Source organism: Heptranchias perlo, chromosome 20 (genome assembly GCF_035084215.1).
Source record: "Heptranchias perlo isolate sHepPer1 chromosome 20, sHepPer1.hap1, whole genome shotgun sequence".
In the NCBI taxonomy this organism is placed as follows: domain Eukaryota; kingdom Metazoa; phylum Chordata; class Chondrichthyes; order Hexanchiformes; family Hexanchidae; genus Heptranchias; species Heptranchias perlo.
In genome coordinates, this window is record NC_090344.1 from 15,828,842 (window position 1) to 15,849,410 (window position 20,569).

Here is a 20,569-nt window from a genome sequence, read left to right on the forward strand (position 1 = left end):
CTTTTCCGACCGTCTCAGTCTTTTTTTCCTTTACCTTTCCCTGCTAGTGTTGCAGGTTAGATCAGCCTTTACCGTTCCAGGAAGCCTGAGAAGTCCATCAGGGGACAACATAGAGACAAGAGACAAGGAGAGATAGAGAGATTCATGTAAATAAAGTCGCTTATAAATGGGTGGTTCTGCAAAGTAGCAGAATTTTAGTTGCAGATTGGGCAAGATTCTTTCTCATGTATTTGAATTTTGCAAGAGTACATTGGGCACCCAATTAAAAGCGCCGGCCACGCTCGAGTATCTCTCATGCTCTGAGGGAGATAAATAAAGTGAGTTAGATCCAGTTCATTCATTTGAGCATTGAACGGATCTTTAAACAATAATTCAGCGAGCAGAAATCAAACCTGCGAAGGAAAACTCCATTTGATCTTGAATTTAACGCTTCAACCACTCGGCGATTGCAGCGGCACATGGCAGTACTTACATGGCTGTAGATGCCACTTTAAACTGCCAGTTGCTTCAAACGATGCCCGATAGACCGGCGTTGTCTTGTAGCTTTCCCAGGAGCTTCATTTGATTCGGTGGGTCAAGTTTGGGAAATTGAATGATTTTCACCGGCAGCTTGTGGTAGTATATTACCTCATTTTCATTCCCGGTAATGAACCACTGCAGCCACTGCAGAATTCGGTGCCACCCACAGCCGATCGGCCATCCTTTCAGACCTCTTCTATCCATCCAATCACGTTTTCTATTCCGATGTAGAGAAATGTCGAGTTGCACACTAACTATTTCCTCCGTTCTCTTTCGCAAACATATCACTGAACAAAACTTCACAAGACACTCAGGAAAAATAATTCAGTTCAAAATCATGAGCTTCCGAAGGACCTGCGAGGACAGACTGACCAAACCTGCGTTCAGTCGTGAAGCTTGTGGGTGTGTTGTGATCCTAAGGGACAGAGACAGGCCTGCGACACAGAGCGATGGCAGGAACTCAGAAATGTGGCCATAAATGGGCAGACAGTCAGTCACAGTCATTGATTCTGACACACGGCTCGGTAGTTGTTCAGTCAGTCGGGGAGCGAGGCCTGCAGCCAGCAAACAAAAAGCCTGGCCTGAGAATAAGGCCGAGACCCAATCAGACGGATAAACAGACAGACAGATAGAGAGACAGACATCTGACTCAACGTCAAAAGGCAGCGTGATCGAATCACGTTGCGGTGATATCATTTTCACAGTAGCTCAGGGTCCTGTCCACAGGTTTTATAGCGGGGCAGTGTTTTATGGATGGGCTGTTCATTGTTAGTAAAATAATATTGATCGGAATTTAATTTGTTACATTAATGTGCTCTTTGTTTGTTAATTTTGATCTACATCCTCGACAGTATATACAGAAACAAGTAACAATGTTTAAGGGATGTGGTTTCTTCAATATTCGTTGTGAAACCCTGTCAGCTGGTGTAAAAATAAACACAAACTACCCAACACGCGGGTAAGCCCATAAAGCTAAGATGTCTACATGGCCGGTTAGCTCAGTTGGTTAGAGCGTGGTGCTAATAACGCCAAGGTCGCGGGTTCGATCCCCGTACGGGCCATAAGGTTCCTATTGCAATATTTTGGTAACTTTTAAAAGTTTGGCAGACTTGAGAAACAAGCGAATCCACACAAAATGTCATGAGGTCAATTTTTTGGAGTAACATCCATTAATATGTTTTCTGATCTATCTTTTTGAGGTCCAAAGTGGACGGCCTCAAACTTGCTTACGTTGAAATCCATTTGCCGCAGTTTTGCCCATTCACTTAATCTAGTAATATCTCTCTGTAATCTCATTCTTCCATCCACACTGCTTATAATTCTGTCTATCTTTGTGTCATCGGCAAACTTGGATATGTGGTTCTCGATCCCGTCATCTAATATCAATGAGACCGCCTAAATTGTGGTAAATTCACATTCAGCTTCAATCTCCACATCATCTTGAGACATTTTATTTACTCCGTGTGTGTTGCGCCTTGGAAACTTCTGCACTTTGTCCTCTGGAGCTCAAATATAATTCAATTCGAACAACTGCAAAGATGTCAGAATCCAATTGGTGACTTTTCACGAAAAAGCAGTGAGATAACAGGGCTCGTCCGGGATTTGAACCCGGGACCTCTCGCATATTCCATTAGAAAAACGCCCAAAGCGAGAATCATACCCCTAGACCAACGAGCCGCTTGCTAGAACGCCCTGCAGCCGGTCTAAAATTTCACTATAGTCTTCAGCCGATCGGCTATCCTTTCCAACCGCTTCTGTCCACCCAATCTCGTTTTCTATTCCAAAATACAGCAATATCAAGTTGTACACGACCTATTTCCAGTCACCAATATTAGCCTCTCTTTACTAAATTCGTTTACAATGTACGACTTGTTTTTTCAAATAATACTTTTCAGAATTAGTTAATCTGAAGCTACATTGGCATCTGTCTCGGCATCGTCAGAGTATACAAGCTACCACAAGTATATTTTACTCACATTGCTGTTTTCTTTCACTGTGAGGGCGAAGAGACATAAATGTGCAGACATTAGCTACGAATTTATCAGCTGGGTTGCACCTTTACTTTTCCGACCGTCTCAGTCTTTTTTTCCTTTACCTTTCCCTGCTAGTGTTGCAGGTTAGATCAGCCTTTACCGTTCCAGGAAGCCTGAGAAGTCCATCAGGGGACAACATAGAGACAAGAGACAAGGAGAGATAGAGAGATTCATGTAAATAAAGTCGCTTATAAATGGGTGGTTCTGCAAAGTAGCAGAATTTTAGTTGCAGATTGGGCAAGATTCTTTCTCATGTATTTGAATTTTGCAAGAGTACATTGGGCACCCAATTAAAAGCGCCGGCCACGCTCGAGTATCTCTCATGCTCTGAGGGAGATAAATAAAGTGAGTTAGATCCAGTTCATTCATTTGAGCATTGAACGGATCTTTAAACAATAATTCAGCGAGCAGAAATCAAACCTGCGAAGGAAAACTCCATTTGATCTTGAATTTAACGCTTCAACCACTCGGCGATTGCAGCGGCACATGGCAGTACTTACATGGCTGTAGATGCCACTTTAAACTGCCAGTTGCTTCAAACGATGCCCGATAGACCGGCGTTGTCTTGTAGCTTTCCCAGGAGCTTCATTTGATTCGGTGGGTCAAGTTTGGGAAATTGAATGATTTTCACCGGCAGCTTGTGGTAGTATATTACCTCATTTTCATTCCCGGTAATGAACCACTGCAGCCACTGCAGAATTCGGTGCCACCCACAGCCGATCGGCCATCCTTTCAGACCTCTTCTATCCATCCAATCACGTTTTCTATTCCGATGTAGAGAAATGTCGAGTTGCACACTAACTATTTCCTCCGTTCTCTTTCGCAAACATATCACTGAACAAAACTTCACAAGACACTCAGGAAAAATAATTCAGTTCAAAATCATGAGCTTCCGAAGGACCTGCGAGGACAGACTGACCAAACCTGCGTTCAGTCGTGAAGCTTGTGGGTGTGTTGTGATCCTAAGGGACAGAGACAGGCCTGCGACACAGAGCGATGGCAGGAACTCAGAAATGTGGCCATAAATGGGCAGACAGTCAGTCACAGTCATTGATTCTGACACACGGCTCGGTAGTTGTTCAGTCAGTCGGGGAGCGAGGCCTGCAGCCAGCAAACAAAAAGCCTGGCCTGAGAATAAGGCCGAGACCCAATCAGACGGATAAACAGACAGACAGATAGAGAGACAGACATCTGACTCAACGTCAAAAGGCAGCGTGATCGAATCACGTTGCGGTGATATCATTTTCACAGTAGCTCAGGGTCCTGTCCACAGGTTTTATAGCGGGGCAGTGTTTTATGGATGGGCTGTTCATTGTTAGTAAAATAATATTGATCGGAATTTAATTTGTTACATTAATGTGCTCTTTGTTTGTTAATTTTGATCTACATCCTCGACAGTATATACAGAAACAAGTAACAATGTTTAAGTGATGTGGTTTATTCAATATTCGTTGTAAAACCCTGTCAGCTGTTGTAAAAATAAACAGAAACTACCCAACACGCGGGTAAGCCCATAAAGCTAAGATGTATACATGGCCGGTTAGCTCAGTTGGTTAGAGCGTGGTGCTAATAACGCCAAGTTTGCGGGTTCGATCCCCGTACGGGCCGTATGGTTTCTATTGCAATATTTTGTTAACTTTTAAAAGTTTGGCAGACTTTCGAAACAAGCGAATCCACACAAAATGTCATCAGGTTAATTTTGTCGAGTGACATCCATTGATATATTTTCTGATCTATCTTTTTGAGGTCCAAAGTGGACGGCCTCAAACTTGCTTACGTTGAAATCCATTTGCCCCAGTTTTGCCCATTCACTTAATCTCGTCATATCTCTCTGTAATCTCATTCTTCCATCCACACTGCTTATAATTCTGTCTATCTTTGTGTCATCTCTCTCGATGTTGGCGGAATCCATAATGAGGGGTTTTAATCTTGAAATTGGAGACAGACCAATCAGGCAAGAAATCAGGAATTACTTTGCAAACAAAATACGGCCGAAAGCTGGAACTCCCTCGGCCAAAAGGATGTGGATTGTGGCTCAATTCAAATTTTCAAGACTGATATTGATAGATCATTTCTAGGTTTGGGTTCCAAGGGATATGTGTCCAAGGCGGGGAAGGAGAGTTGAGTTGCAGATCACGTCATGATCGAATTGAATGGCACAGCAGGAAGAGGGGCTGAATGGCCCTCTCCTGTTCCGATGTTCCTTTTCAGCTCAGCGTGGTGCTGAATGACGTGCAAAAGGCATCAGACTGACTCCAGAATGAAAATCAGGTGCACAGAAGGAGAAACCCTGAGATTGCAGAACGAACTGAACCCCTGCAGCAAAGCCAACAGCTGTCACTCTACAATAATAGAATGGGAAGAATTTTAGCAACCAGCCCGGCTAGCTCAGTCGGTAGAGCATGAGACTCTTAATCTCAGGGTCGTGGGTTCGAGCCCCACGTTGGGCGATATGTGTTCTATTTTTCACAATGGGGAATAAAATTTTCAAATTGCAACCTCTTTTCTCGAGTTCATGAAATCCAGTTAAAAAACAGACACAACACTGAGCTGTGTGAAATGAAACCTTGAGCGTTGCCAAATATCCGGTCCCTCCCGATTCGACCTTCTCATTCCCTCCAGATGGGACACGGCAGATTATCGGTTCAATCGGCTTCATTTATTGCTGTTATCAAAAATGTTGAAGGTTCGAAATTGTAATATTTAGAAGATGAAATCTCTGGATCCATTCGCCTCTCTCATACATCCTGAGCCCCCCTTACCCTCTTTGATTCTCGCTGAGCTCCTTAACTTCTCTGATACACTCTGTCTCTGACCTCAGAGAGTCCATGATCATCTTTGAACCTTGTCAGCGTTCTTTACCTTCTCTCATACCCACTGAGTGCCCCTTACACAGATCTGCCCTGAGCCCCCTTACACTCTCTCAGACTCGGCAGTCCTTCCCCTCTCTCAGTTCTTAATGTACTCTCCGATGCCCTCTGACAGTCCCTTCCCTTCTCTGAGCCCCCTGACACTTTCTGATGACATCTGACTATCCCTTCCCCGCTCTGAGATCCCCTTACACTCTCTGATACGCTCTGACAGTCCCTTCCCCTCTCTGAGATCCCCTTGCCCCGATGGATCGCCACTAAGAAGCCATTAGGCTCCCTGATACATTCTCAGAAACCATTACCCTCCCTGATATCCAAGTGCGATGTAATTTTACAGGTGGATCGACCGGTCTGTGTTAAGGATGAGATCCAGAATTTGTTCGGTCGCTGCTACTTCGGACTCTCGGAATCTGAGAGCTCTATCGGCGATCGGTACCGATCTGCTACTATAAACTGGGTGTGGGTGTATGAGCGCGCTGTTGCTTTATAAACCGAATGATTTTATATATGAGAGCGATATTTATATGTGAACTGTGGGTGTAAAAATATGAGTGCGATGTTTATATATGAACTGTGGGTGAGTATATATGAATGCGATGTTTATATGTGAACTGTGAGTGAGTATAAATGAGCCACAGCAATGTGGTTGATTCTTAATTGCCCTCTGAAAAGGCCTAGCAAGCCACTCAGTTGTAAAATCTCGCTAATAAAAGTCATAATAAGAATAAAACCGGACGGACCACCCGGCATCGGACCGCTAGGCACCAGACACGACAAAGGCAAACCAAGCCCAGTCGACCCTGCAAAGTCCTCCTCACTAACATCTGGGGACTTGTGCCAAAATTGGGAGAGCTGTCCCACTGACTAGTCAAGCAACATCCTGACATAGCCATACTTACAGAATCATACCTTTCAGCCAACGTCCAAGATTCTTCCATCACCATCCCTTTGCATGTCCTGTCCCACCGGCAGGACAGACCGACCAGAGGTGGCGGTGCAGTGATATACAGTCAGGAGGGAGTGGCCCTGGGAGTCCTCAACATTGACTCTGGACCCCAGGAAATCTCATGGCATCAGGTCAAACAAGTGCAAGAAAAGCTCCTGCAGATTACCACCAACCGCCCTCCCTCAGCTGATGTATCAATCCTCCTCCATGTTGAACACCACTTGGGGGAAGCACTGAGGGTAGCAAGGGCACAGGATGTACTCTAGATGGAGGACTTCAATGTCCATCACCAAGAGTGGCTCGGTCGTATCACTGCTGACTGAGCTGGCCGAGGCCCGAAGGACACAGCTGCCAGACTGGAACTGCGGCAGATGGTGAGAGAACCAACACGAGGGAAAAAGTTACTTGACCTCGTCGTCACCAATCTACCTGTCGCAAATGCATCTGTCCATGACAGTATTGGTAGGAGTGACCACCGCACCGTCCTCGTGGAGATGAAGTCCCGTCTTCGCACTGAGGATACCATCCAACGTGTTGTGTGGCACTACCACCGTGCTAAATGGGATAGATTCAGAACAGGTCTAGCAGCTCAAAACTGGGCATCCATGAGGTGTTGCGGGCCATCAACAGCAGCAGAATCGTATTCCAGCATAATCTGTAATATCTTGGCCCGGCATATTCCTCACTCTACCATTAATAAACAAGCCAGGGGATCAACCCTGGTTCAATGTGGAGTGCATAAGAGCATGCCAGGAACAGCACCAGGCGTACCTAAAAATTAGGTTCCAAACTAGTGAAGCTACAATTCAGGACTACATGCATGCTAAACAGCGGAAGCAACATGCCATAGACAGAGCTCAGCGAATCCACAACCAACGGATCACATTAAAGCTCTGCAGTCCTGCCACATCCAGTCGTGAATGGTGGTGGACAATTAAACAACTAACGGGAGGAGGAGGCTGTGTAAACATCCCCATCCTCAATGATGGCAGAATCCAGCACGTAAGTGCAAAAGACAAGGCTGAAGCGTTTGCAACCATCTTCAGGAAGAAGTGCCGAGTGGATGATCCATCTCAGCTTCCTCCAGATATCTCCACCATCACAGAAGCCAGTCTTCAGCCAATTCGAATCACTCCACGTGATATCAAGAAACGGCTGAGTGCACTGGATACAGCAAAGGCTATGGGCCCCAACAACATCCCAGCTATAGTGCTGAAGACTTGTGCTCCAGAACGAGCTGCGCCTCTAGCCAAACTGTTCCAGTACAGCTACAACACTGGCATCTACCCGACAACGAGGAAAATTGCCCAGGTATGTCCTGTCCACAAAAAGCAGGACAAATCAAATCCGGCCAATTACCGCCCCATCAGTCTCCTATCAATCATCAGCAAAGTGATGGAAGGTGTCGTCGACAGTGCTATCAAGCGGCACTTACTCACCAATAACCTGCTCACCGATGCTCTGTTTGGGGTCCGCCAGCACCACTCTGCTCCAGACCTCATTACAGCCTTGGTCCAAACATGGACAAAAGAGCTGAATTCCAGAGGTGAGGTGAGAGTGACTGCCCTTCATTTCAAGGCAGCATTTGACCGAGTGTGGCACCAAGGAGCTCCAGTAAAATTGAAGTCAATGGGAATCAGGGGGTAAACTCTCCAGTGGCTGGTGTCATACTTAGCAAAAAGGAAGATTGTAGTGGTTGTTGGAGGCCAAACATCTCAGCCCCAGGACATTGCTGCAGGAGTTCCTCAGGGCAGTGTCCTCGGCCCAACCATCTTCAGCTGCTTCATCAATGACCTCCCCTCCATCATAAGGTCAGAAATGGGGATGTTCGCTGATGATTGCAAAGTGTTCAGTTCCATTCGTAACCCCTCAAATAACGAAGCAGTCCGAGCCGGCATGCAGCAAGACCTGGACAACACCCAGGCTTGGGCTCATCAGTGGCAAGTAACATTGGCGCCAGACAAGGGCCAGGCAATGACCATCTCCTACAAGCGACAGTCTAACCACCTGCCCTTGACATTCAACGGCATTACCATCGCCGAATCACCCACCATCAACATCCTGGGGCTCACCATTGACCAGAAACTTAACTGGACCATCCATATAAATACTGTGGCTGCAAGAGCAGGTCAGAGGCTAGATATTGTGCGGCGAGTGACTCACCTCCTGACCCCCCAAAGCCTTTCTGCCATCTGCAAGTCACAAGTCAGGAGTGTGATGGAATACTCTCCACTCGCCTGGATGAGTGCAGCTCAACAACACATAAGAAGCTCGACACCATCCAGGACAAAGCAGCCCGCTTGATTGGCACCCCATCCACCACCCTAAACATTCACTCCCTTCACCACCGGCGCACAGTGGCTGCAGTGTTTACCATCCACAGGATGCAGTGCAGCAACTCGCCAAGGCTTCTTCGACAGCACCTCCCAAACCCGCGACCTCTACCACCTAGAAGGACAAGGGCAGCAGGCACATGGGAACAAGACCACCTGCACGTTCCCCGCCAAGTCACACACCATCCCGACTTGGAAATATATCGCCGTTCCTTCATCGTCGCTGGTTCAAAATCCTGGAACTCCCTTCCTAACAGCAGTGTGGGAGAAGCTTCTCCGCACGGACTGCAGCAGTTCTGGAAGGCCAATTAGGCATGGGCAATAAATGCTGGCCTCGCCAGCGACGCCCACATCGCATGCACGAATAAAAAAAATGCGATTTTAATATATAAGCTGTGGGTGACTATCAATGAATGCGCTATTTATATATGAGCTGTGGGTGAGTGTATATGAATGCAATGTTTATATATGAACTGTGGGTGTTTATTTATGCGTGCGATGTTTATATATGAAATGTGGGTATGTATATATGAGTGCGATGTTGATGTATGGACTGTGGATTTGTATATGTGGGTGCGATGTTTATATATGAACTGTCGTTGCATATATAGGTGTGCGATGTTTAAATATGAACTGTGGGTGAGTGTCTTTGAGTGAGATGTTTATATACGAACAGTGGATGTGTATATATGAGTGCAGTATTGATATATGAACTGTGGGTGTGCATATATGAGTGCGATGTTTATATATGAACTGTGGGTGTGTCTATGTGAGTGCGATGTTTGTATTTGAACTGTGGGTGTGTCTATGTGAGTGCGATGTTTGTATATGAACTGTGGGTGTGTATATATGAGTGCGATGTTTATATATGAACTGTGGGTATGTATATGTGCGTGCGATGTTTATATATGAACTGTGGGTGTGTTTTTATGAGTGTGATGTTTACATATGAACTGTGGGTGTGTATATATAAGTTCGATGTTTATATATGAACTGTTGTTGTGTGTATGAGTGCGGTGTTTATATCTTGAACAGTGGATGTGTATATATGAGTGTGGTGTTTATCTATGGACTGTGGTTGGGGATATATGAGTGTGATGTTTTATATGAAGTGCAGTAATGAACAGTAAGGCGTCGCTGGGGTGATATTTTCTTGCAAGACAATGGCGAAAAGTTGCATTTGCTTTGGTGTCCCAATAGCTCAGTCGCGGTTGCATTGGACTGAAAACTTAAAGGTCTTTGGTGTCATCCAGTGTTTGGCTGTTTTTGGTTATTTAGTTTCTTCTTCTTTGGGTCGATTCTCGCATTTATTTGGAGTGAAATTTTATCCCCGCCACTGAAGGATTGGGGATGGAACAGAGAGACATCAACGATGGGAAATATTTATATCGTCTGCATTTGGTTTTTATTTCTCGGTTACCTTCTGCCTTTTCCTCTTGGATTTTCCTCTCTTGGTGCCGGGTGACCATTTGATTTGATGCATTTGTTCTAAACTGATCCTTTTTCCACATCTCGGGCGGTCTTTCTGTTGTTGCTGATGATCATTAATGGGAACAGGCCGCGAGTTAAACGTTTCTCTGCAAACCGGAGAAAGAAAAAGAAAAAGAAAGACTTGTTTCTCCGGCCCAGGGGTAAAGTTACAATGGATGTTATTCAATAAAATTGTCCCGTGAATTTGTCTGTGGATCTGATTGTAAAACTTGGATTTTAAAATTGCGAATACCCAAAACAAAGCCCCTTATCAACCCATACAGGAATCAAACCCGCGATCACGACATTGTGGCATGTTTTACTCGAGCAAGCTGTACAACCAGTCTCCTAAAATGCAGTCTGAAAAGCGTTTCACATACAAAACAAATCATTATTAAACTTGCGACTGTCACTCGGTAACCACGTTGGCGTCTCTTTCAGTCTGCAACAGAATGTTATCGGTTGGTTAATGGTGTTTACAGAAATATTCCTCTTTTCGTCGAGTTTATTTGGTTTCATGTAATTAATTATAGAGGTGTGAACGCCGAATCATAACCACGAGCCCACCAGGCACCTGTACGGACAGTCCACCCAATCCGGTTACTTTGATCATCTGCCCTCCTCTGCTAGAAAAACAATAGGATGAACAGCCCTTGTCTGTGAAAAGGTGTCCTCTCCCCTTGATCAAACTAATGTTTGCAATTGATGAACTGGAGTGAATTGCGCTCGAAGCAGATCTGGAAAATGCGCAATGTAGCCGCACAGGAATTCCAAATCCACTCTGCGTGGAGGAAAAGGAGTGACAGAAGCACAAGGAGATGCCACGTGAAAGATTTGGACCCGGACCTGCTGCATGAGACTTTAAATGTTGTCAGCCTTTAACTGCAGCTCACAGTGTCAGAACAGTCATTGTTATCATTTGCCTTTAAGGTATATTCTTGTACTGCATCTCTTCAATATCCCCGGGTTGTTACAGCACTGCTTTCTTCAAATTAAATCCCATTGTGAAAACATACACGATTTCAAACCAAAGCGAGGTGTGTGAGATTGGAAGGAGAGTGTGAGTGGTGATCATGGGCCCGTGCGTGCGTGCATTTTGGAAATGGGAACAGAGACATCCGCTGCTTGTTGGAGTATTTCACCTCACTTTTCCATTTCACGCGCAGACCTACCCACACTCGGTTCTGTCTTGGCCTGAACAAGTCTTTCGTGTTCTCACAGAAAATGCCACTTTGTGCGAGCAGTTTGTCCGGCCTGGGCTGCAATGAGGTAGGACACTGGGAGTATTCAATTCATGAAATCAGTACTTCAAACAGAAAACATTCTTCACTCACTCATCCTGATACATTAGGGTCTCCATACTTGAATTATTGTTCCATTCATTGGAACTTGGGAACATGAGTAGGCCATTCAGCCCCTCGAGCGTCCAGGTTAATACATCCTTCCTGAGGTGGGTGCCCGGAACTGAGTGCAATCCTCCAGATGGGGTCTCAGCAGAGCTCTGTGCAGCTGTAACATAACATCCACCCCATGTTTTCCAGCCCTCTTGAGATAAACTGGGAGAGTGAGAGCTCAAGAGAGAAAGCGAGAGTGAGCAAATGGGAGAGAGAGAGAGGACTATGCATTGCACAAACCGTCGCTGTGTCGATTTCTCAGGAGCGCTATGAATCCCCACTGAGCTTTTGAACCAGTGACTGCACCGCAGCAAAAGTTCCCAAGCAGCATATGGGTAACGTGAAATAACCTAATCGATAGCCGATTTGTGGTGCCATGGATAGCACGTGGGACTTCTTCCAATCACTGCAAAGGTTGTGTGTCCGAATCTCACCATCGTTGAATTTTAGTTCAGGGTTCGGTGATTTCGGCGCTGGGAAGTGAAATTTTGCAGCAAAACCGCAACAGGATCATTAATGCCCGTCAAGGAAAGGAAATAACCCCCTCCACTTCATCTTATACAAGTGGCTCCAGTCCCACCCGAATTTATAATGCTTCATCCACTATGAGCTGGATTGGCGAAACACTCTCAAGAAGGAGGCTCATCATCTGCTCACTGCAAAAGTCAATCTGCTGGACTTCCGGCTCTGTCAGACTGCATGTTCCTTCAGAAAGGTTTCCAACTGGACACATTCATCCTGCTGCCGTGGGAGCATTGGTGCTTGAGGGGTAGAATTCTTGCTTGCAGTAATTCTATTCCTGTGAAAGTAGCTCCTGAAGATCGCAAGATGGAAAGTATCGTGACTGAGCGGTCGAACGCGCAGGGTTAAAGCTCAAGCTAAATCCCATAATTTGTGGATGGATCAAAATCATAGTTTGTGGCTCCAATACCGCAGCCTCACTCCTGTAAACTAATAACACTAAATATCTCATCTGATATTGCAACAAGAGGAACCACGTGGCGATACAAATAATTGATGCATTTTGGAACACTCAATTATACGTTCAGCTCCGTTCGAAATGTTCACAAGGAAATGGATTCATTGATCTCGGTGAGACTCGACGAACAACCTCGGCATTTCCCGACCTTGTCCGGTCATATAAGGACCGCGCACTGACTGATTGCGCTGCTCGAGCCCGGTCACTTTGATCACCTCTCCTACTCTGCTGCAAAGAATCTTAAGGTGAGAAACGTGTCCTGTCCCCGTGATGAAAATAATATCTGCACTTTCACTTTTAGCTTCTTTCACATCCTCTGCTCCATCGCACTACAATCGGGTTTTCTGTGAACAGATCAAAATAAATTTTGGCAGAAATTCTAACAGCAGTGGGGTTCAAACCCACGCCTCTATAGAAACTAAATTTAACACTTTAGACCGCGAGGCCGCGCTACCATAATGTCACAGTAATGTTTAAAGAGCTGTTTTATGCTCAAATAAATGAATTGAAGCTAACTGACCGCATTTACCCCGTGCTCGGGTTGTTCTTAGATCAGAGAACGTTAAGAGGTGATTTGATCGAAGTGCTCAAAATCATGAAGGGTTGGAATAAATAAATAAAGAGAAACTGTTCCCATTGGCGGAAGGATCGAGAACCAGAGGACACAGATTTAAGGTGATTGGCAAAAGAACCAAAGGCGATATGAGGAAACAGTTATTTACCCAGCGAGTAGTTCCAATCTGGAATGCGCTGATTGAAAGGTGGCTTTCAAAAAGGAATTGGATAAATACTTGAAGGGAAATAAATTCAGGGCTAACGGGAAGGAGCGGGGGAATGGGACTATCTTGATTGCTTTAACAACGAGCCGGCACGAGCTCGATGGGACGAATGGCCTCCTTCTCTGCTGTAACCATTTTATGATTCTATGATTCTGTTTACAATCTTTATTTTCTTTGCATGCATTTCTCTATCTCTCCCTGTCTCTGTCTCTTGTGTTGTCCTCTGATGGACTTCTCAGGCTTCCTTAAACGGCGATGCCTGATCGATCCTGCAACACCAGCAGAGAAGGTTAAAGAAAGGTTGAGATGGTAGGAAAAGTAAAGGGGCAACCCAGCTGCTGCAGTCAATGTCTAAACATTAAGATCTCTTCGCTCTCACAGTGAAACTACGCATCAATTTGTTTAAAGTGTTCTTATGGTATAGTGTATATTATCACCATGCCGAGACAGACGGCAATTCTATCAAAGAATCATAGAATCATTAAAATTTACGTTAGCGGAGGCCATTCGGCCCATCATGTTTGTACTGGCCGGAAAATAGATATCCAGCATCAACCGACTTACCAGCGTTTCGTCCGTAGTCTTGTCGGTTACGGCTCTTCAAGTGCATATTGATGTGCTTTTTAAACCCGATTAGTTTTTCTGCTTCTCCGAACCTCTCAGGCAGTGAGTTCCAGACCCTCACCACCCGCTGGGTGGAAAAAAAATCCCCTCTGCTCCACTCTAATCCTTCTACCAATTACCTTAAATCTATGACCCTTTTTATTGAACTCTCTGCTACGTGAATCAGGTCCTTCCTATCCACTCTATCGAGGCCCGTGATAATTTTATACACCTCAATTAAATCTCGCCTCAGCCTCGTCGGTTCCAGAGAAAACAACCTCAGCCTATCCAATCTATCCTCATAGCCAAAATTCTCCACTCTTCGCAACATCGTCGTAAATCTCTGTACCATTTCGAGTGTAGTCCCATCTTTCCTGTAATGTGGTGACTAAAACTGTACGCAATACTCCAGCTGTAGCCGAACTAGTGCTTTATTCAGTTCCAGAATAACCTCCCTGCTCTTACATGCTATGCCTCGGCTAATAAAGCAAAGTATCATTTATACCTTTTTCACCACCTTAACCACCTATCCTCTTCCCTTCAGGGATCTGTGGACATGCACTCCAAGGTCTCTCTTTTTATCGACACCTCTCAGTATCCTCCAAAGCAATGTAGTTTCCGAGCAACTAATTCTGAAACGTCTTGCTTGATAATATAAGTCGTAGAGAAGAAACCAATTTAGTAAAGGGAAACTAATATTGGTGACTGGAAATAGTTAGTGTACAACTTGATATTGCTGTGTACCGGAATAGAAAACGAGATTGGATGGACAGAAGAGGTCTGAAAGGGTAGCCGATCGGCAATGGGAGACAGCGAAACTTTACACTGGCTGCATGATGTAAGTAACAGCGTCTGGTTGGTCTAGATGTATGATTCTTGTTTCGGGGGCTTTGGTTGATTAATATCTGAGAGTCGCGGGGTAAAATCCCCAATAAGCTCTTGCTGTTCAGCTACGTTGAGTGTAAAATTCACCAATTGGCTTCTGACATCTTTTCAGTGTTCCTGTTGGTAGGATTAACGTGCATGTTTGAGCTCCAGAGGACAGAGTGCTGAAGTTTCCAAAGTGCAACACATGTGAAGTAAATAAAATGTCTCAAGATGATGCAGAGATGGATGCTGAATGTGAATCTCCCCCTATTCAGGTGGTCTCATTGATATTGGATGACGGGACAGGGAACGACATATGGAAGTTTGCCGATGACACCAAAATGGGCAGCGTGAAAAGCAGTGCAAATTATACAGGAAGAGGAACACAGGAACAGGAGTAGACCATTCAGCCCCTCGTGCCTGCTCCGACATTTGATAAGATCATGGCTGATCTGTGATCTAACTCCATATACCTGCCTTTGGCCCATATCCCTTAATACCTTTGGTTGCCAAAAAGCTATCTATCTCAGATTTAAATTTATAACTTGAGCTAGTATCAATTGCCATTTGCGGAAGAGAGTTCCAAACTTCTACAACCCTTTGTGTGTAGAAATGTTTTCTAATCTCGCTCCTGAAAGGTCTGGCTCTAATTTATAGACATTGCCCCCTACTTCCAAAACCCCCAACCAGCGGAAATAGTTTCTATCTATCCACCCTATCTGTTCCCCTTAATATCTTATAAACTTCGATCAGATCACCCCTTAACCTTCGAAACTGGAGAATGCAACCCCAATTTGTGTAATCTCTCTTCGTAACTTAACTCTTGAAGTCCGGGTATCATTCTGGTAAATTCCAGAGAGACATTAATATAATGAATGAATGGGCAAAACTGTGGCAAATGGATTTCAATTTAGGCAAGTGTGAGGTCATCCACTTTGGATCTCAAAAGGATAGATCAGAATACTTTATAAAAGGTGAAAAATTCGAAACTGTGGAGTTCCAAAGGAACTTAGGTGTCCATGTACATAGATCAACAACATGTCATGGACAGGAACAGAATATAATCCAAAAGGCTAATGGAATGGTGGCCTATATGTTTAGAGGATGAGAATAGACGTTATGCTACAGCTACACAAAGCTCTGGTTGGACCACACCTGGAGTACTGTGTTCAGTTTTGGGCACCGCACCTTAGGAAGGATACATTGGCCTTGGAGGGAGTGCAGTGTGATTTACGAGAAAGATAACTGGACTCTGGGCAATAAATTATGAGGAGAGATTGCACAAACTATAGTTGTATTCCCTTCAATTTAGTAGATTAAGGGTTGATGTGATCGAAATGTTCAAGATATTAAGAGGAACTGATGTGGTAGATGGATAGAAACTATTTCCGCTCGTTGGGGTGTCTCGGACTTGGGGACATCGGCGAAACATTCGAGTCAGGACTTTCAGGAGTGAAGTTAGGAAACACTTCGACAAGCAAAGGGAGGGAGAAGTTTGGAACTCTCTTCCACAAACAGCAGTTGATGCGAACTCAATTGTTAATTTCAAACCCGTGATTTATCGATTTTTGTTAACCAAAGGTATTTCGAGATATGGGACTAAGGCGGATACAGGGATTTCGGTCACAACTCAGTCATGATCGGATTGAGTTGCGGAACAGGCTCGACGGACCAAACACCACAATCCTGTTCCGAAGTTCCTCATTGGTGCAGAATGCAAAACGATCTTGCATTGGCCGGGAATCGAACCCGGGTCTCCCGCGTGGCAGGCGAGAATTCTACCCCTGAACCACCAATGCTGGGTTGTAGAAGTTACATGCTGTCTAAACTAACATGCCGTTTGCAGCTGCGATGGCCGAGTGGTTCAAGCGTTGGTCTCAAAACCCCATTAGGGTTTTCCTGCCGAGCTTTGAATTCTGCTCGCAACCCCCAACTGTTTAAAGATCTCTTCAATGCTCAAATAGATTAATTGGAGTTAATTGACCGCATTTACCTCTCTCCCAGCATCAGAGATACTTCAACGTGGCCGGTGCTTTTAATTGAGCGTCCAATCTTCTCTTGCAAGATTTCAAGACCCGAGAAGGAATCTCTCCCAATCTGTAACTTAAATTCTGGTCGTTTGCAAAACCTGACATTTATACTCTTTATTTTCTTTGCATGCATCTCTCTATCTTTCCCTGTCTCTGTCTCTTCTCTCTCTGTTGTGCCCGACGGGCTTCTCAGGCTTCCTTGAACGGCGAAGGCTGATCTCACCTGCAACACCAGCAGAGAAAGGTAAAAAAAAAGGCACTGAGACGGTTGGAAAAGTAAAGGTGCAACCGAGCTGCTGCAGCTAATGTCTGCACACTTATGTCTCTTCGCTCTCACAGTGAAACAAAGCATCAATTTGATTAAAGTATACTTCTGGTCGAGTGTATATTATCGCGATGCCGAGACAGACGGCAATGAAATCATAGAATCCGAGAAAGTTATGCCAAAGAAGGAAGCCATTCTGCACATCGTGCCTGTGCCGGCCGAAAAATCGGTACCGAGCCTCATCTCACTTTCCAGCGTTTAGTCCCTAATCTTGTCGGTTACGGATCTTCACGTGCATATTGAAGTTTTTATTTTTCAATGCGATGAGGGTTTCCGCCTCTCCCACCCTTTCTGGCAATGATTTTCCGACCCCCACACCCACCACCCTCTGGATGGAAAAAAAAAATCACTCCCCTCTAATCATTCTACCGATTACCTAAGATTGATGTATCCTGATTATTGACCTCCCTACGAAGGGAAATAGGTCCTTAATATACACTCGATCGAGGCCCGTCATAATGTTATGCACCTCAATTAAATCTCCCAACAGGCTCCTCAGTTCCAAAGCAAACAACCCCAGCTTATCCAATCTAATCTCATAGCTAAAATTCTCCAGTTCTGGCAACATTGTCGTAAATCTCCTCTGTACCATCTCTCGGGCAACCACATCTTTCCTGTAATGTGGTGACCACAACTGTATGCAGTATTCTTGCTGTGGCCTAACTATTGTTTTATAAATTTCTACCAGAACCTCCCTGCTCTTATATTCTATGCCTCGGCTAATAAAGGAGAATATTCTTTATGGCTTCTTAACCACCTTATCTAGCTGTTCTGCTGCCTTCTGGGATCTGTGGACATGCACTCCAAGGTTTTGCTGTTTATCTGCACCTCTCAGTCTCCTCCCAAGCAATGCAGTTTCAGAGCAACTAATTCTGAAACGTCTTACTTCATAATTCAAGTCGGACAGTCGAAACCAATTTGTTAAAGGGAGACTAATATTGGTGACTGGAAGTAGTTAATGTACAACTTGATATTGCTGTGCACCGGAACAGAAAACGAGATTGGATGGACAGAAGAGGTCTGAAAGGATGGCCGATCGGCTGTGGGAGGCAGCGCACCTTTCAACTGACTCCACGACATCAGCATCAGTGGTATGTTGGTCTAGGGGTATGATTTTCGCTTAGAGGGTTGTGTTATGTGATATGCGCGCGATCTCAGCTTCAAATCCCGCATGACCCCTCCTGTTTCTGTGCTCTAAGTGAAAAGTCATCAATTCGCTTCCGATATCTTTTCAGTTTTGCTGTTGGTAGAATTGAATTATATCCAGAGAATGTTTGAGCTCCAGAGGACAGAGTGCGGAAATTTCCAAGGCACAACACAGGTGGAAAAAAAAATGTCTCAATATGATGAGGAGATTGAAGCTGAATGTGAATTCAGTGCAGTCGGTCTCATTGATATAAGATGACGGGATAGAGAGCGACATGTGCAGATGACGCCAAGATGGGCAGCACTGTAAGCAAAGTAGATGGAAGCAGAACATTACAGAGAGTATTTAATATAATAAATGAATGGGCAAAACTGTGGCAAATGGATTTCAATTTAGGTAAGTGTGAGGTCATCCAACTTGGACCTATAGAGCATTGATCAGAATACGTTCTAACTGGTGAAATGCTCGAAACCGTGGAGTTCCAAAGGGACTTAGCGGTCCATATACATAGATCATTAAAATGTCATGGACAGGTACAGAAAATAATCAAAAAGGCTAATGGAAAACTAGCTTTTATATCTAAAGGACCAGAATACAAGGTGATAGACATTATGCTACAGCTATACAAAGCTCTGGTTAGACCACACCTGGAGTACTGTGTTCAATTCTGGGCACCGCACCTTAGGAAGGATATTTTGGCCGTGGAGGTAGTGCAGTGTAATTTTTCTAGATTGATACCTGGAATCCAAGGGTTAAATTACGAGGGGAGATTACACAAACTAGGGTTGTATTCCCTGGAATTTAGTAGAATAAGGGCTGATTTGATTGAAGTTTTCAAGATATTACGGGGAACTGTTGGTGTTGATGGAGAGAAACTCTTCCCGCTCGTTCGGATGTCAAGGACTCGGGAACCTGGCCTAAAAATTGGAGTCAGGAATTTCAGGAGTGAAATTAGTTAACACTTCGACAAGCAAAGGGGGGTAGAAGTTTGGATCTCACTTCTGCAAGCGACAGTGTCAGCTTAATTGTTGATTTTAAACCTGAGACTGATAGATTTGCGGAACCGGCTCGAGTGGCTAAACTCATCTTCCTAATTGGTGCAAAACATGAAACGTTCATGCATTGTCCGCGAATCGAATCCGTGTCAGAGGCTAGAATTCTATCCCAGAGCCACCAATACTCGAACGTACACGCACTGCATATGTCCATTTATGTTACTCTCATAGTGATTGAAAGCAGCAATTTGAGTAAACTATACTTATGGTAGAATGTAAACTATGACGATGTCGAGACAGACGATTATGTTGTTTCAGAGCAATTCATTTTGCATAGTGTTACTTGATAATGCAAGTCTTACATTCAAAGCAAATTTGATAATGAGCGAGAAATATTGTTGATATGAAATGATCAGTGTGGAACCTGATATTGCTCTACATCGTGCATCGTAGAAGAAAGCGGGATTGTATGGACAGAGCCTTCTGAAAGGATGGCGGAACGGCTGCATGGCAGCGAAATTTTACAGCGGCTGCACGGCTCTGTTGCTTGTTGGTCTTTGGGTCTGAATGTCGCTCAGGAAGTTCGAATCGTTCAAAATTCCGAATGGGCCCTGTTATGTCCCCATTTTTAGTCAAAAATCACCAATTGGCTTCTTACATCTTTTCAGCGGTGTGGAAGGCAGTTTTGACTTATCTCCAGCAGAGCATGTTTGAGCACCAGAGGAAAGAAAGCAAAGGGTTTGTCCATGCAACACAAGTAGACGAAATGAAGATCATCTTTCAAGAAGTTGTAGATTGAAGCCGGCACATGAATTTATCCCAATTCAGACAATCTCATGGGTACAGAACAAAAAAGGTAAAGGATGCTGCATTGGCCTGGAACCAAACCTCTGGTTTCCCACCAGCAGGCGAGGGTTCCACCACTGAACCACCAATGGACACACGGCTGCAGGCAGCACGTGTAGCTTTGGATACATGTCTGGAACATGCACTCTGGCAGAGTTCCTGTGATTACCCTGCGCAATCGACTCCACAGCCGCGCGATGCCTTTGTGTTAACTTATAGATTAAGCATGGTCGTGAAATTCACTGGGGGTTCGAAACCAGCTTACACGACGATTGTGAAACAGTCAAATAAATAAGAGCTGTAATTACCAGGCAGTGTTTACTTCTCTCAGAGGTTAAGGGATAATCCAGCCCAATGTTCACCTTTAAGATTTCACGACTTGAGACAGAATTTCAAAAAAACTGTACCTTAAATTCTGCTCAATCACAGAATT

General features: G+C 44.6%; 5 non-coding genes across 5 annotated transcripts; 3 read left to right on the forward strand and 2 right to left on the reverse strand.

Moving 5' to 3' along the window:
- The first annotated feature begins 1,506 nt into the window (after nucleotides 1-1,506).
- Nucleotides 1,507-1,580, forward strand: trnai-aau (transfer RNA isoleucine (anticodon AAU)). Its single transcript has one exon. It is a non-coding gene; the product is annotated as a tRNA-Ile (tRNA).
- A 526-nt stretch (nucleotides 1,581-2,106) lies between these two features.
- trnap-ugg (transfer RNA proline (anticodon UGG)) lies at nucleotides 2,107-2,196 on the reverse strand. The gene is given in 2 exon segments: nucleotides 2,107-2,142; nucleotides 2,161-2,196. It is a non-coding gene; the product is annotated as a tRNA-Pro (tRNA).
- A 1,890-nt stretch (nucleotides 2,197-4,086) lies between these two features.
- trnai-aau (transfer RNA isoleucine (anticodon AAU)) lies at nucleotides 4,087-4,160 on the forward strand. Its single transcript has one exon. It is a non-coding gene; the product is annotated as a tRNA-Ile (tRNA).
- Nucleotides 4,161-4,929: 769 nt separating this feature from the next.
- trnak-cuu (transfer RNA lysine (anticodon CUU)) lies at nucleotides 4,930-5,002 on the forward strand. The gene has a single exon. It is a non-coding gene; the product is annotated as a tRNA-Lys (tRNA).
- An 11,519-nt stretch (nucleotides 5,003-16,521) lies between these two features.
- On the reverse strand, nucleotides 16,522-16,592 carry trnag-gcc (transfer RNA glycine (anticodon GCC)). Its single transcript has one exon. It is a non-coding gene; the product is annotated as a tRNA-Gly (tRNA).
- Nucleotides 16,593-20,569: the final 3,977 nt, after the last annotated feature.